The sequence below is a fragment of the Rattus norvegicus genome, chromosome 16 (assembly GCF_021556685.1).
Source record: "Rattus norvegicus strain SHRSP/BbbUtx chromosome 16, alternate assembly SHRSP_T2T, whole genome shotgun sequence".
NCBI classification, from domain to species: Eukaryota; Metazoa; Chordata; class Mammalia; order Rodentia; family Muridae; genus Rattus; species Rattus norvegicus.
In genome coordinates this window covers 26,955,041-26,976,766 of record NC_141549.1, presented here as the reverse complement: position 1 = coordinate 26,976,766, position 21,726 = coordinate 26,955,041, and the positions used below count along the sequence as shown (strand labels likewise).

The 21,726-nt window shown below is 43.0% G+C and overlaps 1 long non-coding RNA gene across 9 annotated transcripts in view; it reads right to left on the bottom strand.

Annotated features, from left to right (window-relative positions):
* Positions 1 to 1,784: 1,784 nt before the first annotated feature.
* LOC148000503 (uncharacterized) overlaps positions 1,785 to 21,726 on the bottom strand; it is a 106,243-nt gene continuing 86,301 nt past the window's right edge. For 2 of the 9 annotated variants that reach the window (XR_015639767.1, XR_015639762.1), the window contains exons 2-4: positions 16,763 to 16,889; positions 10,780 to 10,969; positions 3,006 to 4,706 (exon numbers count right to left, since the gene is read on the bottom strand). This is a non-coding gene — a long non-coding RNA (uncharacterized LOC148000503). Of the gene's footprint in view, positions 4,707 to 10,337; positions 10,970 to 15,567; positions 16,101 to 16,762; positions 16,890 to 21,245; positions 21,706 to 21,726 lie in introns of those variants that run through there. The other 7 variants (XR_015639760.1, XR_015639759.1, XR_015639761.1 and 4 more) reach the window with 7 other exon arrangements.

Genomic DNA, 21,726 nt, shown 5'->3' with positions numbered 1-21,726 from the left:
GCACGCATATGTTTTGTGTTGAGACAGGGTCTCATCCTATAGCCATGGCTAGCCTGGAACTTTCCTTGTAGTCCAGGCTGGCCTGGAACTCACAGAGATCTGCCTGTTTATACTGGGATTAAAAGCATGCACCAAAAATATTCTTAGAAACTCAGACCACTCCAGACCTGCTGAGTCAGATTCTGTGTTCTGCTGTAGTTCTCAAGGGAATTGTATGGACCGAAGGTTTAGAAGCATCCACCTGACCCACCTGACCAAAGACCTTCGCACGGGATTCAGAACCTGGGAGCATAGTTCCTTGCTGTCCATGGAGATTAGTCCTCCCTGACACAGGCCAGAATGTGTCCAGTAGAAGCAAGGAAGACAATATTCCATGTTATAGTTTTACCATTGACACAGGTGAACTCAGAGCATTCTTCAGATGTTACACGTGGAATGGTGCCACTGTGAAGACCTAAGAACACGTCTTTACCCAAAACCAGGAGCCACTCACATTTCTGGGATAAAAGAAAATTCTGTGAAAGGGAGATCAAGGAAAAATGGGCCTTGTCCTTCTCAGCTCTTGGAGATGTTATTCTGTGACAACATCCTCTCTCTCTCTCTCTCTCTCTCTCTCTCTCTCTCTCTCTCTCTCTCTCTCTCTCTCCCCTCCCTCCTCTCTCTCTGGCCTGGTATTGCTCTACTCAGTCTCCAAATATTAAGTTGACTTTTTCCTCTGTTTATCTCTTATTTTTTTTTTCATTTGGCCTTCTGGTTTTTTTCCCTGCAATAATATTGACTAAATGAGATGGTTATCAGAGCCTAGTAAAGGTTGCCAAAGCATCTGGCAAAAGAAGCACCCTGTGTGCCAGCCAGCTGCTTACTTGATGACAGTAAACTCTTCCCTCTACCTGTTTGTGCTCTCCCACTCAGAGGCCTTTGCCTCTAAAGGTGCATTTGCCAGTGCAAACCTTATCTCTAAAGGTACCAGGTCGAATATAGTTAGTAACAGAGAATAAACCCCAAATTTCATATTCTTTCAGGTAGCTCCTAGCCTCAACCTGATCCTCACAGCACAAAAGGGAAGTAGATGCTTTAATTTTGACATGGGAAAACCCCACTTCATGCAAATACCATGCATAAGGCTTGATGGACTATGCGCTTAGTCCCTCAGACTGTGTGTTCTCGCTTCGCACGCCATTTAAGTAAGCTTTCATATCAGATTTCAAAGCCATAATGAATTAGGAAAGAAAAACAACTTGTTATATGAAGGTATATCTTATTTGCTGTGATGTTTGCAAACACTGTGGATAGTGAGGGAGCACCTGCCCTTCTTGTCCTATTGACTGTTTTTGCTCACTTTCATGGATCAAGAGTTCTAAGTGGCCCAAAAGATGTTAAGGAATTGATAAATAAAGAAGCCACAAATAATGAATTTTATATGTAAAAGATGTTTTTACAGTCAATACAATCAAATGAAGGTTTTAGATCATTTGTTTCATTGTTACTGAAAGCTGTTACAAGTCAAAGTAACCTAAATTATCTGGGTGTTGGAGTGCTTGACTGTAATCTCAGGCTGGGCAGAAGAACCTAGAGTTCTTTGCAAGCCTGGACTATGTAGCAAACAAACAAACACTCCCAAGGGCTGGGGATCTGGTTCCATTATAAAGTGTTTGCCTAGCATGTAGAAGGCCTTGTTTGATCCCCAGGACCTAAAATCAAAACCAAACGACTCCCAAATGATCGAGGCAGTTTTGTTATTGTTGTTCATCTAAACTGTAAAAGATTACAAAAGGCAAAAAAAGTATAATTCCTGCTTTACTTGTATATTTCAGATGTCCTGGTCAATCCTGGACATATCACATGTGTCTCTGAAAAGTGTTTCAGGATTTAACCTAACAGAAGTGCAGAACTGGCCCAGAAGTCAGACGAGGAAAGGGAGAGTACAATGAGGACTGCTTCGGGATAGACGTCTACCAGACTCAGTGTTGGGAGCTCTTCGCTGCAGAAGGCTCAGAGGTTACTGTAGGGCAGATAGCATTGCTTAGAGAAAGTCAGGCAGGGCCTCAGAGTTCACCTTGCACCTGAGGGCACGATCTTAAACAGCCTCTGAGTCTCTCCCTCCCTTCTTACCAGACACACAAGATCCTAGAGCAGATTTGAGGACGAACCTGGTAACAGCTCTGGAGTTAGTAAGTCGGAATTTTACATTAAATTTTGGTCTAGCATTAGGGCAATATGGGGATTTCTTTGCTTTTCAACATTTGCATGGAGTTTGAAATGTCAAGCCATTGTGAAAATGTAGGCCCCAGCCTTCCAGGGCTTGGCCAAAAAGGCGAACAGCAACCCATGCGAATTGAGTAAGATAAGGACTTTTAAAATAGAACAATCTTGCCCCATAGAACTTGTGTCACTGGGAAGACTGAGAAACAGGGGAGAACCATTTCTTACAGTTTCCCAATAGTCGTAGAAAAGGTTAAATAAAAGGGACAAATTGCCCAAGACTATTCCTCTCCAAAACTCAAAGTGGCAGTCACACACAGTGATTTTCTAAACTCAGGAAGTCCTGAAACGAAAAGCTAGTGTTTGGTAGACCTTAGTGACACAAAACTGTAAATCTACAATGTGAAATGAGGAATGGAGCATTCTCTTGGTGAGTATATTGCACATGTGGATATAGCACTGCGAGCAGGGACAGCCATAGGAGCTTAAGGGCAGACCAATGCACTGTTATTAATCATTATTAGCAATAATTGTTCCCCTATAGTGTTCTATAATTGAAAAAAAAAACATGTTCATACATTGTCTTGAGACTCAGCAAACCTGGAGATAGATAGGGGGGTCTTATGTGGTGAAGCACCGGTCTCAACACCCCACAGGTAGCAATGACCGTAATTCACAACAGTTAACACAAAAATCCCTACAGGTCACATGACTATGTGCATTGTGAAGTCAGCTGACAGCCACTTTCCGTCTTTCCAGTCCCAGAAAGAATCAACTCACAGACTCCCAAGTCCAAGTGGATACCAGTTATAGGTGTTTGGATGTCAGAGGCCATCCAAGACCTTTATTATCAGAGGGCTGCATTTCCAAGCAAGAACTCTTATATAAAACATTGTCAATAACAGTACATACCACAGTTATTCAAGGTTTACTGATGTCCTTTCTGAATGCAGGCCCAACCCAGGCACCATAAATCTGAAAGTAGTTGGTGTTGAGACTCTTTCCCCAGGACTTTGTCAGTGAGAAGAGAGGATAGAAAACTCCCTTCACCTCACTTAATGGAGATAGGGAAGGTGAACTTTGTTCAAATGGCAAAAGGGAGGAAAAGAAAGTGGATTCCCAAAGGCTCCTGTAAGGGGCTCTCGTCCACCTTCCTGCTTGCAGTAGGCCTTAACTTGGCTTTGTGCTTTATAGTGTCTGAGCATTTGATTTACGATAGGGAACTGTTATGCAAGGGAAATGGTTATATAAAGTACAGCCTGGGTGTTTTTGCATTTGGTCACATGAACTCTGGAGCCATGCTTTCTCTGGCCCAAGAAATAAAGCAAGCCTAGCTAATCTCTACTCATAAAACAAGGATTGGATGAAATAAAAATCCAGGAATTGAAATGCTTCCGGAAACGTGGCTTGCTGAAGCAACCGCCATACTGTTCTTAAATCCTGAAGTGTCAAATTCTAAGGTCCTCCTCAATTAGGACCTTCCATATCCATCAGTAAAAATACCCAAGGCAAAAAATCAGAAGTGTTGGAGAAAAGCTAAGCGATTTTAGTCACAACAATGAGCCAGTAGGCGAGCAGCTAGACCAGAGGCAACAGCAGAATAACCAACTACCTGTGCCTGGCTTCCAAGTCAGACTGGATTGCAAGGCCCCTGTTTGATGTTGTCAGGTATCCCTCTGGTTCCTCCGTAGTCGGCTATGGCGTGATAGAAATAGTAATACCACAGGCATATAGCCAAGCTTGAGTGCAACACAGCCATCGCATACACCCCAGTTTCCAGATCTGTAAAAAGATGGAGCTTATAGGACAGTAGTCATGAGCCCCTCTGGCCTTGTCAGGTATGACTACCATCAAAACAGCATAACTCAAACCGTCACTGTTCTAAAACTTCACTCCTTCAACTCATTTTAACTGTGTGAAATATACGTGTGTGCATACATACACATAGATATATATCCACGAATAGGAACAAACTAGTAATAAGCAAAGAAATAGAAGCTATTAACTTGAGTAGAACATGAGAAGGCTTTGAGGGGGGATAGTTGTGGAGGGAAGGAAAGGAGAAGGCAAGTGATATAATTTTTAAATTTGTGAAAATCATTTGAAATATAAAACACTAAAATTGGTGCCACTTACAAAAATAAAATACATTTGATCTCAGCAATAGATTTCTACCTCTTGAGAGACTGGACCAGTCTCCAGAAGTGAGTGAGGTCTCCTCAGACTGAGTTAGGTACCAGGAGAGCAGGCTAAAAGGAGCCTGGCAGCTTTGCTCCCTCTGTCTCCAGTAGACGCTTCTGTCTCACACGAGTCAGGTTTCCTTCCCATATTTTCATTACATATGGAGTAGCAGCATGAGGTCCTCACAGGAAGAAGGTAAATACATGCCTATACCATGCTCGTAGATTTCAGAATGTGAGTAGAGATGAAGACAGCTAGGCAGCAGGCATCTGGAACCTTTAATGATGGTGACCATTTCCTCTCATTTTCTTCATCACCTTAGGCTGGAAAGAAAGAGCCTCATGAAGTAATTGGAAAATAAAGCGGAGTCCTTAGGGGAAAAAAATGAACCTGAAGTTCATTCAGAACCAGTTTACTTGATTCTTCTGGTTATTTGGAAAATCCCTCAAGATGCCTCTTCAAGCCTTATTGACAATTATGTATTTGTGAGGGCAGCAGTGGTACTGTATATAAGTAGTGTATGGAGTGTGGGACTGAAGTCAGGCAGAACGAAAAGGATATGGAGAGTACAGTTCTAATCTCAGCACTGGGGAGGTGGAGACAAGAGAACCTCCAGCCTAGCTGGGTTCCAGGTCAGTGAGAAACCCTCCCTAAATAAACACAGGTAGAGTGTTCCTAAGGAACAACTGAAATGGAAATTCCTTTGAGTCTCAGTTGTATCACGTGATGTTGTTCTGGAAACTGTCTTATAAGAGGATGTTTTTGCTGAAGCAGAAATGTAGGGGGATGTTTTGCCAAAAACGAATGTGTGGTGTTTTTCTGGGAGCAGCCTGGAAAAAAAGGCAAGTGATATTCTGCTTGAGTGGATGCTTGGGAGAATATGTGATGTTTGTTTGGAAAGGGCATCAATATAACCCAACAGACAGTAGCTGATGGCATTGGTTCACCTTGCCATTCTGTGCTGGCTGTCGCTGGGCTCTGCTGATGCTGGTCTTCACTGACCATGCTTTGTGATATTGGTTCACCTTGCCACTCTTTGCTGATTATCATTTGTCTTGAGTTCATAGAAAGAAATGCCACTAAAGATGTTCTGGTGGCTCTCTGGAGGCTTCTTGCTGCTTCCATAGACTCAGTCTGATTGGCAGAGCCTTGGGGTTTCTTCTGGATCAAACTGCCACTGCTGATTTGTGAATGGTGATTGTAAGTGGATGGAGCTGTCACTGCTGATTCATGTGAATTGAACTGCTGATATCCTAACAATGCAGACTGGATTCCCTCCAAAGAACTATTTCTAAACAGGTCCGAGTTCTCCTTTGCCCTGTTAACCTTCCTGTCTACTATCTCTGGTGGGTGGTGGGCTAGGAGGTGGGTCAAAGTATTTAAATACTTTTATTAAAAGGTTTTGGAAAATCTAAGCCTACAAGCAACCCATGATCTTGTCCTTAGGCACCCACATGTATGTCCACACATGTGCACATGCAACTCCAAACATGTGTCTACACCCAAATACATCTCTATTATTTAAGAAATTTTCATTGTGCAGCGGGGTTCCAATATTGGATTCACTATAGCATTTTGTGTCTAAATTCAAAACTGATTACAACTCAAAGTTATTGGGAAGTTTTCAAATATCTAAGTATGTAGTTCCCAACCTTCCTATTGCTGTGACCCTTCCATACAGTTCTTCATGCTGTACTGACCCCTAGCCATAAAATTATTTCATTGCTACTTTATGACTGTAATTTTGCTACTGTTATGAATTGTAATGTGTATATCTGGCATGAGAGATACCTGATATGTGACCTCTAAAAAAAGATCATGACCCACAGAAAACTGATGCTCTGTATCCCCTTTTCTAGTAAATATCCACAGGCAAGTCTTGTTGTAGTAAGATATTTTTCTAAGCAGACAATGATTTCATAGCCACAGAAAAATCAACCTACAAAATATGAATGTCCCTTGTAGAATTCTAATCTCTGGATAGCCAACTCCGTTCTCCTGGTTGACTCCATTTCAGAAAGTTGAGGTCTGGATCATTTATATTCACTAGCTAGTTTATAAAAAAATCAAAGAGGGTAAAAGCAGTGGTGAGGCTTTTTGAGCACAGATGCGATGACTCTAACAAACTCTGGTCTACCGACCTCTTCAGGTGGTACCACATCTCACCATCATCCAGTCCACTGGGCATCAGACATCAAGCTGGCAAAAAAAGACAAAGGGACAAAGGCCAGTGGCCACCAACTGGTTGTCAATTCTTCTGAAGCTTCTATATTTTCAGTTCCAGCTCAATGAGACTCCTTAGAACATCTCAATTAAGATGGACATAGGACAATAATTATAGGTTGTACATGCCTGTAATCCCAGCACTTAGGAAGGGACACTAAGACAAAAAGATTTTGTGTTCGAGGCTAGCCTGAGCTACATGGCAAGAGCCCTGAAAGAAAATATTTCTAACTTCTGAGGAGGATGAAGTACCAAACTGGCTTATCACTCAATGGGTTTTTGAAAGTGGCTGTTGAAACAGCCAAACATCAGAGCTCTCCTGCAAATGCCCTGCTCCAGGAAAACCACCAGCACATTAGTGGCTCCATTTAAGGGCCAGCTCCCTGGGGTTGTTGGCACTGAACACACAGGATACATTGTGTCCCCTGTTTGTCAGTCTCCACACAGGGAAAAGACCTTCTGACTCTGGACTCCAAAGCCATTTCCTGCTGTGCTTCTCAGGATTCAGTTTTCAGGAGTGAAATTCTGAGCATTAGGAAAAGCTCTCACATGTCACACAGTAGAAATGAAGCCAAGGCTCTTGCGTGAAACATGCTTTCCACTCAGACGTCAGCAGAGTTTCAGAAACAATCTCTCTGGGTAAATGTGCAGTACTGATTTCTCTTTCTTTTAAATCATTAGCCCCTAAGACTGACTGGGGTGGGGAGTGCATTTCATAACACTACTTTATCAAGCCTTGGGTCAAAAGCAACATCATTAAGAAGGGACAAACAATCCCTAACTCTGGCATTTATATAGCACTCCCAGATCACCAATTCCTTTCCAAATGGATGCCAAAGGCTCGGGAGATGGCTCAGTGATAGCACACTTGTGCAAGCTTGGGGACTGAGTTTATCTGAGCAACCACACAGAACATTGCAAGATGGCCAACCACCTACAACTCTAGAACTGTAGAGGGCAGAAACAGGAGGCTCTATGGGGCTTTTCTTGGCTGCCAGTCTAGCTCCAGGTTCAGTGAGAGACCCTGTATCAAGACAATAAGGCAATGAGTGGCACCTGGCATCCTCTTCCCACCTCCATGAACGTGGCCATAGGTCTGTGTACCTACCTGCACATGTGTGTTCAACACACACACACACACACACACACACACACACACACACACACACACACACTGACTCTGATTTCAGAATACCCTGTGATGTAGGAAGGGAGATATTACTGTCTTATATTTACAGAGAAAGAAACTTAGGGGTTCAGACTGCTTAGACAAATTGTAGGTTCCAGGTCCACAAGACCAACCTCACTCTTCAGCAGTACTGGGAAACATCCCTGTCTCCTGTTCCTTTACAGTGTTCATGCTGCCTTTCCAGGATCATGAGCTACCGCCAATTTCATATAAAGGCAAACTATGACTTTTTCATTTTCATCCAAATGTTGTTCAGAGAAAATATCACCAATTGATGGCTTGCTCCCTTTTATTTAGTTCTTTAATCAGCTTGCAAGTAACAGGCTCCCATATAGTGTTTTCAACATATTTAGTCTCAGTTCCTTTTGCCTGCCACCTCTCCATGATCTCTCTGTGCTGGACGTATTAAAAAGCTTTTAATCTGGCCAGTGATGGGAATGATAACCCAGAAATTGCATAGAACAATTGTGTATCTATGTTTCAACATATAAAGGTAAACTGAATCAGTGACTACATTTTCTCTCACCTTTCATTCAGATATTTTGACAGCTTACATAGAGAGACTGAAGAAGAGATTGATGAACAGATATAGGCTCACCATTTCTCAGCTCTTCTACTAAAGGACTTACATGACAGAAAGCATTAGGGGGTGCATGCAGCAGTGAATTTTAAATTCTATCAAGTAAACCTTGAAAATATTTTGCCAAAGTGCAGACAAAGTCTTTTCTGGGTACTTCTCAGTTCCCTAACTATTAAAGAGGATGAGATACCTAAGAGGTTGTCGTGGTCAGGGTTTTATTGCTTCGGCAAAACACCATAACCAAAAAGCAAGTAGGGGAGGAAAGGGTTTGTTTGGCTTATACTTGCAGACCACAATCCATCACCGAAGGAAGTTAGGACAAAAACTCAAGCGAGGCTGGAACCTGGAGGCAGGAGCTGCTGCAGAGGCCAGACTGCTTACTGGCTTGCTTCCCATGACTTGCTCATCTTGCCTTTTAATTGAACCCATGACTACCAGCCCAGGGATGGTACCACACACAATGGGCTGGGTCTTCCTCCCACTGATCATTAATTGAGAAAATGCCTTACAGCTGGATCTCATGGAGGCATTTCCTCAACTGAGGCTCCTTTCTATGTGATGACTCTAGCTTGTGTCAAATTGACACACAAAACCAGACAGTACACAGGTTTATCAATCAGTGAGTTCTTTGAAAGTGACACAAGAGCAGCCAGACACCAGTGCTCTCCTGAAGATACCTGGCTGCTCCAAATGGCAGGTGCTTCTCTGACTTGTCAGGATAGGAGCACATGGCCTTACAACCCGTGACTGAAGGATATAAGGAATCATCTGCACATATCCTGCCTACTTAGCAACGTACACACACACACACACACACAATTACAAACACACAGATGCATACATGCACACACTCACAAACATACACAAATATATACAAAGATAGATAATACAAATGTGAAGTGGAAACTTAAGGAATCATGTTTTGCTGGGGCAAACACATGAAGGAATATTTTGGTGAAGCAGACACTGGTAAAAAGATGTTCTGCTAAAGCAGCAAGCATGTGAAAAGACATGTGATAAAGGATTCTTCACTAATGGCATGCATGTATTGGTTCACCTTACATTTCATAGTTGAGCTCACTTTATGCACCAAAAAACTTCTGGTGGTATTCTGTGGCTTCTTGCTTCTTCTGTGGACTCAGGCAATTAGCAAAATGATGTCAACTAAGACTCATGTGCTGAGGAAAGACACATGGAGGACATGTGATGTTTGGAGGGAGTATAAATAGACTCAACACACAGTGAAGGAAGCTGGGCTAAGCTTGCTCAGAGCTAGCTGTGCAATGCTTGGTCTCACATCTTCACTGATCTTCAATTCAATGAGAGAGGCACAGTCAAGGACGTCTGGTGATCCTTCTGCTGATTCAGCGGAGGCCTGGCTGTTCCTGGTAACTCATGCCACATCACTGCTGCTACCCCAGAACCACTGACCTGGACTGCTGGTCTATCTGTGAAGTGTTTGTGAGTGGATCAAGCTGCTGCTACTGACCTGTGAAAGAAACTGCTGATTTCCTGACAATGCAAATGGATTTTGCTCCAAAGAACCATTGCTAAACAGGTCCACTTCCCTCATATCCTTTCTTTTTTTACTACCTCTGGTGGGTGGTGGGCTAGAAGGGAAGTTAAAGCATTTCATAATCATCATTAAAAGTAGGCTTTGAAAAGAATTAAAGTGACACAAATGCGTTCACATAATACACACAGGAACATAAACACAAAGATACTCAGACAAACACATATGCAACTATACACACAAACTCACACAAGTACATGTGAAGACACAAAGACTGGCATACACAACACAAGCAGGAACATAAATACAATACATAAAGGCACATAACATGCACAAACACACATAGACATACTAACACAGACCATGATTATGTGTATCAACATTGGTCCAGAAACATTAGAGCCAAATTACTATTATTATCATTATCTCCAGTCCCACAGCCAAGTAAATCCTTCCTCCTTTATTTGTCTTTATCAGGTGTCTTGTCACAGAGATGGAAAAGAGACCACTATAACAGGTCACCCTAAAAGTGACCTGTTCACATCACATTGTTTTACCATAGCCCACAGTTGGGATTTTGGTCTCTGCATGCTCCACCTCCAGGAATCCTCCCGACTCTGGAATGCAAGACAGAGAGCTTAGCTCCATAATTTCCAACAATAGAATGAACTGGAGTATATTGGATTACAAAGTTGGTAAATTCACAGCCAGATCTAGGGATGCAGGACTGCAGCTCTGACCACCTGTTGATTTGGCTTTCTTCTCTCCTGGACTTGTTCAGGTTGAGCTTTTGCTCCTTAGCCATGCACATTCAATAATTATTGAGTGTAGTGGCTATCCGAGAGTAGACGATATCTGGAAGGACCTACAATCCAGAATTGGAAGGCTCACCTTTGATCCTGATCTTGAAGCTGGGAGATGCAAGTTTCTGACCTGGATCTTGGCATGGAGATCTTGAGGCACAGTGACTTTGAATTCCAGGAGACTAAGGTAAGGAGGTCTCTGAGTTCAAGGTCATCTGGGACAAAGCAAGTTCCAGATCCAGGCATCTTTAATCTGGGACACACCTTTTTCTGGAGACCTACATAAGGACATTGGAAGAAAGAAGGTTTTCTACCTCTTCTTCACCTGCCTTCCTTGTGGAACTGAGCCACTGCTAGATATTTGGACTTCCATTCACAGCTGCTGCTGACCATTGTTGGGAAGTTGGACTACAGACCATAAGTCATCAACAAATTCCCTTACTATATAGAAACTACCCTTAAGTTCTGTGACTCTAGAGAACCCTGACTAATACAGAAGTTGGTCCTAGAAGTGGTTCTAAGAGGAGCAGAAGTAGAAGGATGAATCTTTAAGAATATGGAGTTGGGGGCTGGGGATTTAGCTCAGCGGTAGAGCGCTTGCCTAGGAAGCGCAAGGCCCTGGGTTCGGTCCCCAGCTCCGGAAAAAAAAAAAAAAAAAGAATCTGGAGTTGGTTTAATAATTCACCTGCCCTTCACTGACACCTCTCCAGATACTCTCTCCTGGGAGGTCAGAGAATATTGAAGGCCCATTGTTGAAACTGTATTTCAAACTTGATTATCTTGATGAATTAGGTGACTCAGCATACAAAACTTTCTACAAGTTTGGAGAAAAATCAGAAAATAATTTTGCCGACTTGTTCTTGATATCTCTGGAAAAATTGATGAAGGAAATGAATGATCTGTATGACAAAATTGAATGGCTCCAGATACAAGTAAACAATCTAAAGGTTTCTAAGGTGCCCTTGAAGAGAATCTCCTCTCCAGCAGCCATAGAGTTGCAGAAAATCAAACTGAAGGCCTCATTAGAAGTTGGCTGACATACAGCAAAAATTCAAGTCTCAGCTTCAAAAGGTGTCACCAGTTAAAGTAAGGGTATTAATTGGCAAAAATAAAATGGAATCCTATAACTTGGGATGGAGATGTGTAGGAGGACCCTGTTGAAGCTGAGAACTTCGAATCTTCAGATTCTCAAGGGTTTACCTCACCTGAGGAAGTAGTAGTGCCCTCAGCCCCACCCCTTGAAATAATGCCTTTTTCACATGAGGAAATTAATCCCGCAGAGTCTGATAAACCAGCAATGATTTTCGCTGAAGAAAATGCCAGGCAAGACAATATTCATGTTTCTGTTTTTTGTTTTTGTTTTTGTTTTTGTTTTTGTTTTTTTTTGGTTCTTTTTTTCGGAGCTGGGGACCGAACCCAGGGCCTTGCGCTTCCTAGGCAAGCGCTCTACCACTGAGCTAAATCCCCAGCCCCCAATATTCATGTTTCTAAAGGCCCACCAATAGTTTCTTCTAGACCCATAACCAGACTCAAGGCAAAACAGGCCCCCAGAGGGGAGGTAGAAAGTGTAGTCCATGAGGAGCTTAATGAGTTTGCTAATTCATTCAAGCAGAAGTCTGGGAGTGTGTGTGGGAATGGATTTTAAGGGTGTGGGATAATGGCAGAAGGAACATAAAACTAGCTCAGGCTGAGTTTATTGACATGGACCCTCTGAGTGGAGATTCTAGGTTTAATATGGAAGCTCACACAGTAAAAAAAAATAAAAGGTGTCAGAAGTTTTATGAATGGTTGGCTGAAGCATTTATCAAAAGATGGCCTACTGAAAAGGAGGTGGAGATGCCTGATATCCCTTGGCTTGGTGTTGATGAAAGGATTTTTAGAGATGCTGCTGCTCAATTAGATGAATTAAATGCAATGGGTTTAATTGGGCCCTGAGGTAGCAAGGGCCAGGTGGCAGCATTGGATTGCCAGAGACAAGGTGATCGTAGTTATTATAATGGACAGTGTAGACAAAATATTTATAATGACATAGCCCATAATGATCAGCACAGGAGAGGTGAAATTTATAATGGCATGACTTGTTCAGACCTTTGGTACTGGTGAACCAGTCATGGTGTTTCCAGGCATGAAATAGATAGGAAACCTACTGCATATCTGTTTGATCTGTATAAACAGAAAAATATTCATGACAAAAGGCAATGTCGACCAGTGAATCAGTTTCCAGACTTGAGTCAGTTTGCAGACCCAGGACGCCTTGAGTGAAGCATTGGCCAGGTTCCCCTGAGGAAGATCTTGATAAGACACCTGAAAGTTTTGCTATTAGCCTTTCTCTATTCTTCCCCAAAGGGGCCTACAGCCTTTTACAAGGGTAACTGTACACTGGGGGAAAGGAAATAATCAGACTTTCCAGGGTCTATTGGATACTGGTTCTGAATTGATCCTGATCCCAGGAGATCACAAGAAACATTGTGGCCCTTGAGTTAAAGTGGGGCTTATGGAGGACAGGTGATTAATGGAGTTTTGACTGATGTCCACTCACTAGGTCCAGTAGGTCCAGTAGGTCCCTGAACACATCCTGTGGTCATTTCCCCAGTTCCAGAATGTATAATTGGGATAGATATACTTAGAAATTGGCAGAATTCTCACGTTGATTCCTTGACATGTGGAGTAAGGGCTATTATGGTTGGAAAGGCTAAATGGAAGCCTTTAGAGTTGCCTCTGCCAAAGAAAATAGTGAATCAAAACCAGTATCATATCCTGGAGGAATCGCAGAACTTACTGCCACCATCAAGGACTTGAAAGATGCAGGGGTGGTGGTTCCCACCACATCTCCCTTTAAGTCTATCTGGCCAGTGCAGAAGACAGATGGATCATGGAGAATGACAGCTGACTATGGAAAACTAAATCAGGTAGTAACTCTGGTTGCAGTTGCTGTACGAGATGTAGTTTCATTACTTGAGCAAATTAACACATCTCCTGGTACCTGGTATGCAACTATTGATCTAGCAAATGCCTTCTTCTCCGTACCTGTCCATAAGGACCACCAGAAGCAATTCTCTTTCAGTTGGCAAGGCCAGCAGTATACCTTTACAGTTTTGCCTCAAGGATATATTACTCTCCTTCCTTGTGTCATAACGTAGTTAGAAGGGATCTTGATCATTTGTCTCTTCCACAAAGTATCATATTGGTGCAGTATATTGATGACATTATGCTGATTGGACCAAGTGAGCAGGAAGTAGCAACCACTTCGGACTCATTGGTAACTCATATGCGTATCAGAGGATGGGAAATAAATCCAACCGAAATTCAAGGACATCTACCTCAGTGATGTTCTTAGGAGTCCAGTGGTGTGGGGTGTGCAGATATATTCCTTCTAAGGTGAAAGATAAGTTATTGTACCTGGCCCCTCCCACTACCAAGGAAGAAGCACAATGTTTAGTGGGTCTATTTGGATTCTGGGGCCAGCACATTCCTCACTTGGGTGTGTTACTCAGGCCCATTTACCAAGTAACTTGGGAAACTGCTAGTTTTGTGTGGGGCCTGGAACAGGAGAAGGCTCTTCATCAGGTCCAGGCTGCTGTGCTGTACTATATGACCCAGCCAACCTGATGGTACTTGAGGTGTTGGTGGCAGATAGAGAAACTGTTTGAAGCCTCTGGCAGGCCCTTGTAGTGCATCACAGAAGGGATTTTTGGGATTTTTGGAGTCAAGCTCTACCATCATCTATAGACAACTATTCTCCCTTTGAAAAACAGCTCTTGGCCTGCTATTGGGCCTTAGTGGAAAGTGAATGTTTGACGATAGGACACCAAGTTGCCATGCAACCTGAACTGCCCATCATGAACTGAGTGTTATCAGACCCTCCAAGTCATAAAGTAGGATGTGCATAGCAGCAGTCTATTATCAAATAGAAGTGGTATATACATGATCAGGCCCAAGCAGGTCCTGAAGGCACAAACAAGTTTACGTCAAGAAGTTGCTCAAATGCCTACGGTTTCTACTCCTGTTACAATGCTATCTGCTACCAAGCATGTACCTTTAGCCCCATGGATTGTTTCTTATGATTGGCTGACTGAAGAAGAGGAGACTAAGACCTGGTTTACTGATGGCTCTGCACATTATGCCAGCTCCACCCAGGAGTGGACAACAGCAGCATTACAACCCCTTTTTGGGACAATCTTGAAAGATACAGGTGAAGGAAAATCTTCACAATGGGCATAAATTTGTGTAGTACACATGGTATTACAGTTTGTTTGGAAGAAGAAATGGCCAGACGTATGATTGTTCACTGACTGATGGGCTGCAGCCAATGGCTTGGCTGGATGGTTAGGGACTTGGAAAGATCATGATTGGAAAATTTGTGAGAAAGACATCTGGGGAAGAAGTGTGTGGATAGATCTCTCCAAATGGGCAAAGGATGTGAATGTATTTGTGTCCTATGTAAATGCTCACCAAAGGGTGACTTCAGATGAAGAGGAGTTCAGTAATCAAGTGGATAAAAGACCCGTTCTGTGGACCGTCAGCCTCTTTCCCCAGCCATCCCTGTCATTGATTGCTCAATGGGCACGTGAACAAAGTGGCCATGGTGGCCAAGATGGAGGTTATGCTTGGCTCATCCACTCACCAAGGCTGACCTGGCTACAGCTGCTGCTGAATGCCAAATCTGCCAGTGGCAGAGACCAGCGCGGAGCCCCAGATATGACACCATTCCTTGAGGTGACCAGCCAGCAACCTGGTGGCAGGTTGACTACATTGAATTGCTTCCTCCGTAGAAAGGACAACGTTTTGATCTTACTGGAGTAGATACTTATTCTGGTTACAGGTTTGCCTTTCCTGCACGTAATGCTTCTGCCAAAATCACCATCCATGGACTTACAGAATGCCTCATCCATCCATAGTATCCCACACAGTATTGCTTCTGACCAAGGAACTCATTTCACAGCCAGAGAAGTGCAACAGTAGGCCCACGATCATGGAATCCACTGGTCTTACCATGTTCCCCATTATCTTGAAGCAGCTGGTCTGTTAGAAAGATGGAAAGGCCTTTAGAAGATGCAGTTACAGCGCCAATTAGGTGGCAGCAGCATGGAGAGCTGGGGCAAGGTTCTTCAGAAGGCGTATATGCTTTGAATCAGCATCCAATATATAGTAGTTTCTCCCATAGCCAGGATCCATGGGTCCAGGAATCAAGGGGTGGAAAAGGGAATAGTTCCACTCATTATCACTCCTACTGACCCTCTAGGAAAATTTTTGCTTCCTGTCCCCACAACTCCAGGTTCTGCTGGCTTCGAACTTTTGGTTTCAGAAGAGGGAGTACTCCTACTAGGAGCCACAACAAACATTCCGTTGAACTGAAAGCTCAGACTTCCCCTGGTCATTTTGGGCTTCTAATGCCCTTAAACCAACAGGCTACGAAAAGAATAACAGTGTTAGGAGGTGTGATAGATCCAGATTACCATGGGGAAATTGGATTGCCTCTCTACAATGGAGGTAAGGAGGATTGTGTCTGGAGTTCAGGAGATCCCTTAGTCTGTGTCTTTTAGTACTACCATGTCCTGTTATTAAAGTCAGTGGGAGACTACAACAGCCTAATCCAAGCAGGATGACAAAGGATGCAGACCTATCAGGAATGAAGGTATGGGCCACTCCTCCAGGAAATGAGCCAAGACTTGCTAGGGTGCTTGCAGAGGGTGGAGGTAATACAGAATGAGTAGTAGAAGAAGTAGTTATAAATACCAGCTAAGGCCATGTAACCAGTTGCAGAAACGAGGATTATAAAGTATTATGAATGCTTCTGTTTTATTTTGTTAAGAACATATTTGTCTTTCTTCCAATTTCTTTAACATCAATTGGACCTTAAGTTTTGATACTAAAAGAATGTTCCCAAGGGACATTGCCACATTGTAAATTTACAAATGTGTTTGTGATTGTACAAGGACCTTGTTATTGTTTCATGTGGACATGAGATATTATTTGTGTCAAGTTGACAAGGGGTGTATGGTAGTGGCTATTCCTAGTTGCCAACTTGACTATATCTGGAAGGAACTATAATCCAGAATTGGAAGGCTCACCTTTGATCCTCATCTTGAAGCTGGGTGATACAAGTTTCTGACCTGGATCTTGGCATGGAGATCTTGAGGCATAGTGGGTATGAGTCCCAGGCGACTAAGGTAAGGAGGTCTCTGAGTTCAAGGTCATCTGAAACAAAGCAAGTCCCACATCTAGGCATGGTAGCACACAACTTTAATCTGGGACACACCTTCTGCTGGAGACCTACATAAGGACATTGGAAGAAGGAAGGTTCTCTCTCTTCTTTGCTTGCCTGCTTTACGGGACTGAGCCAATGCTAGATCCTTGGACTTCCATTCACAGCTGCTGCTGCTGATTGCTGGGGAGTTGGACTATAGACTGTAAGTCATAACAAATTACCTTCCTATATAGAGACTGCCCGTAAGTTCTGTGACTCAAGAGAACCCTGACTAATACATTGGCTTTACCCAGGTTATGCGTCCACCCGTGGGGATACGCCCACCAAAAGATGGAATATACTAATTGGTTAGATATTCGTCTAGTGTCTGTTGTTCAGCCCAGAAGTGACTGCTAATTCTACAGTCCAAGAAAAGGAATGCTTCTACAAGAATAATCAAAAGAAAGTTGCTACTAATAAAATGGATATAAAAATAACAAAATTAATAAAAATTTTGTAATAATAAATTAAGAAGGTAAAGAAAATTGCAGGAAATTTCCTGTTAGAAGGAAAGAAGATAACAACAATAATAATTCAGTATAGTATGTTCAGAAAGACATAGATCTAACTCACTATTCCCAAAGTATTAAGGTTATCTGTAAAGAACTTGGCTTGAATTCAGTCCTGGGGATTTGTCCATATTATGATCTAATGCTTCTCTCTCTCTCTCTCTCTCTCTCTCTCTCTCTCACACACACACACACACACACAAATAAAAAAAAAAGAGTGTTTTAGTTGACTCTCTGCCTGAACTGGTGGAAGCGTGTTTGTCTTGGCTATTATCCAACATGATGCTTCCTCTTTAGTGGTTAAAAAAAGCCACTGAAAGAGTACTGTTCGGAGACACAGCTGTGTTGGCATTAAATGCTTTTCCATTTTGGTATAAAAAAGGCAGAAAACTTACCCTGTAAGGAAAAATAAGATTTAATACCTCATCACAAGCACTACTTTTTAATAAGTTTCCCAGTACAAATAAATCAGTTGAGTGTAACTTTTTGAAAAACTACGTCTGCAATAGATAGTGTTTTGGAAGTAGGAAACGTAGAAATGAAATTCTTTTGTTGAATGAATATCAGTGTCCTTTCTATTGCTACAGAGATGGGCCAACAAATTCCCTGAGGATTTTGCCCCTGAAAACAATGAGTAAGACAAAAACTTTAGTGTTGCTACTTTGATGCTAGGTGACTGGGAAATAAGAAGGGGTGATAGGTGCAAAAAACAAGCTGGGTACTGTGTAATCGAATACGCTCTTTGCTTGGGCTCGAAGGATGTCTCATGAGAATATGAAATCACTGCTTTCAGGAGCATCTGAAATTAGTCCCATCCACTGTTGGGTAGGAGAAGTGAGCAGTGCCTCTGTTTCTTTCCCTTTCCCCTGCCCTGTTGGCTAGCTAACACACTTCTGGCCTGTGTTACCCGGTCCACACACACCTGCTGGGGTTTACAGCTGCTTTTTGGTCTCATCCAAGCAGAGCACAGGTGTGGTTGTCCCTCTTGTCAGTGACCACATAAAGATAGCAGCAGCATGGACCATTCCTAGAACATTCTGGCCAATCAGCAAGGCTTCAGGGTGAGGCTGGAGGCACAGAAACTAGGTCTAGTACACACAGCCAGCACCTCCACTCTTAAATGTAAGTTACTCTCTCACATCTAAGACCCAAGTGGCACTTAGGTCTTTCAGCCTTCTCATTTACTTGGGGATGACATTCACCTCCGCCTTCCTTTAGTCAAACAAGTAGCTTGGGATTCAATTATAGTAATGTTTTCTTTTAAAATTCCGAGCCCCTTCCAATGATCTGCTAAGCAGATTTAACTCAACGTTTAAGCATATTGTTAATTTCTATTTGATGGTCTATAACTGTTTTTGAAAGTCACACACTGAATACATAAATGCAACTATAGACTTCCTTGGTGCTCGCCCTGTGTGTAACCATGACAGAGGAAAAAGAGAAGCAGGGAGGCAAGTGGAGATGGCTAGAGTAAGTGAGCTGTGCTAGGCTAAGAAGGACAAGTACTGTATGTTCTCTCTCAGGTGGGACCCAGGTTGCAGACAGACACATAAAATTAAATGTGTATATATGACATGAGGTAGAAGTGATGTTGTCCAAGGGAAGGGGAGGGGTGGGGCTAATGTGAAGGGGACAGCTGAGAATAAGGACAGTAGAGGACCATGCATTCTTGATAGTAATACCACTCTCAGGCAGTAACAGGTTTTATTTTTTTTTCTTTTTTTCGGAGCTGGGGACTGAACCCAGGGCCTTGTGCTTGCTAGGCAAGCGCTCTACCACTGAGCTAAATCCCCAACCCCCAGTAACAGGTTTTAACGTAGTAAAGTGCAAAGTGTCAGCTATCGAGATGATGTGTGTCCTTCTAAGGGACCAATCAGTACAGAATGGTTGTGGTCTAAATGTTCACATGTGGAGGTGGCTTTAGGGGAAACCCCCACAATAAGAAAAAATTAAGATAATGAGAAAAGGCTGGGAAATGATGTTCTGGTTGGGTCACTCCAACGTCTAAATGACGGAGTTCTGCATATTTGGTTTGGGGGAAGGAGGAAGAGAGAGGTCAGCATGAGGAAAGTTATTTCCCTGTTAACCATTGACTAGATGGGAACAGATAAACAAGAAACAGGCCAGGATGTGATCAGTAAAGATTTATGCACTCATTGTGTAGTAGGGATTTTTGGACGACACCACAAGAAATCCAATGGTCACTATCACTAGTGAATACAGATACAGAAATCAAGAAAATACTGAAACCAGAACCCAACTGCACATTAAAAGTATCATACACCAAGGCTAACTGGGACGGGTTATTAGGGTGTTAGGACGGTTCAACATTTACAAATCCATAAACCTGATACCTAAGCACAATGAATGCTCATCTCAGTAGGTGCAGATGCAGCATGACAAAATGCAACATCATTCAAGACAAAAGATCTCCAAACAAAGTAATTATAGGAGGAACTCCTCTCACCAGAGCACAAGTCCTATATACAGATTCCACAGCAGTGACTGTAACTAAAGCAGAGAATCTGGACAATTTGGCTCTCAGTACAAGGCAAGAACATCCACTCTCACTATTTCTGTTCAACACAGTACTAGAAAGACTAGCCATAGCAATAAGAGAAGGAAAATACGGGCTCTCTAGTAAACAGAAAGAAATACATTTGTCTTTGTTAATAGGTGGCGTGATCAAATGTGTAGGCAACAGTAACATTCAGCAGCAGCAGCAGCAGCAGCAGCAGCAGCAGCAGCAGCAGCAGCAGCAGCAGCAACAGCGCCTGCTAGAGCAGGAGGCACTGATGTCGGAATTACAAAACTAAACTAAACTAAAAGCCTGTGTTATTTCTATAATAAGATATCTTATTAGAGGGATAAAAGCATGTCCGTTCAAAGAATGATTAGAAAAAGGAAAAACAACAAAAACAAAACAGAAAGACAGACGGAATAGTAGGTTTGAATGAAAAATTCTCCAAAGACGGCAGAGGGTGGGAGGGTGAGGGCCCGTTGTTTAGGCTAGTCTTTTTAGAACAACTTACTTTCTAGGAACTTCCCAGAGCCCTGAGACATGTCAATCTATTCTAAGATCAGCATCCCCAGTTTTCAAAGCACTTTCCACTAGTCCAATGTCCGTCTCCATGTCCTATGCAAAAGACATTCGCTCCCATCCCCAAAGCCTTCACTGAATGAAGATTCAACATTTGGAGCCAAAGTCTCCCTTGGAACCCAAGGCAAACTCCTTTTACCTGTGAGACTGTAAACTCGAAAACAAAAACTGAGGCAGGACGTGTGGCTCACGCTGTAATTGCAGCACTTGGGAAGCTGAGGCAGGAGGATTGCTGTGAATTGGAGGCCAATCTCGGCTACATAAGGCGAGTTTTAGAATAGCTTAGAATATGGTATGAGACTTTTGTCTTTTCTGTTGTTTTCTTTTTTCTTTTCCTCTTTTTGTAAATGTATTTATGCGTTCTATCTATCTATCTATCTATCTATCTATCTATCTATCTATCTATCTGGATTCTATAATTCAAAGGTGAGACAAGGGTAGGACAAGGATTACTGTTTTAAAAGGGAGAACAGTAATCACTTTAAGTCCAGACTGCAGCCCAACAGCAAAAACACCTGATACTCACACCCCCAGGATCTGATGGTGCAGACCAAGGTGAGAATGGCCTGTCAGCCTCAGGAAAACCCACACCATAACTGCTGACTGGATCTGTGTGACGGCTGTCTTACCAGTACACCAATACCTGTGGCTTTCACAGACTTACATACGGCTGGTGGCTCTACCTTCTGGATACTCACAAGTAACCCTGGCACTGTGGCGGCTTCAGTTGGCATCCTGTGAAGAACCACTCTTCCCCTGAAGCAGACTTCTTCCAGGCCCAGGAGGCTCTCTGTTGAAATCTCAGTGTGAACCACTATGACCCTGTAACTCTTGCATGTTGTCTGCCTGCAGAATCAGCATACATAGATGCCAAAACGCCCTTTGGAGCAGTAACATCGGCCACCCCGGAGCAGCCTTGGAGTGCCTTTCTAGACAAGAGGGAGCAGAGTGCCAGTGGACCCAGGCAGGGAGCCCATGGACAGTGCGCGAGACAGCCCCTGAAACGCTTGGATCTGTGATGGGTGAGGGAGCCTCACAAATTCCTGAGGTGTCATCGGGCATCTTTCACTGCCGTCTTTTCCTCGTGTTCAGGACTTGGCTTTCTGTCTCTGGTGTAATCGCTTCTACAAACATTGCTGACCAGACTCATGTCTCCCTGCAGCTATTTGCTTCCGCCCT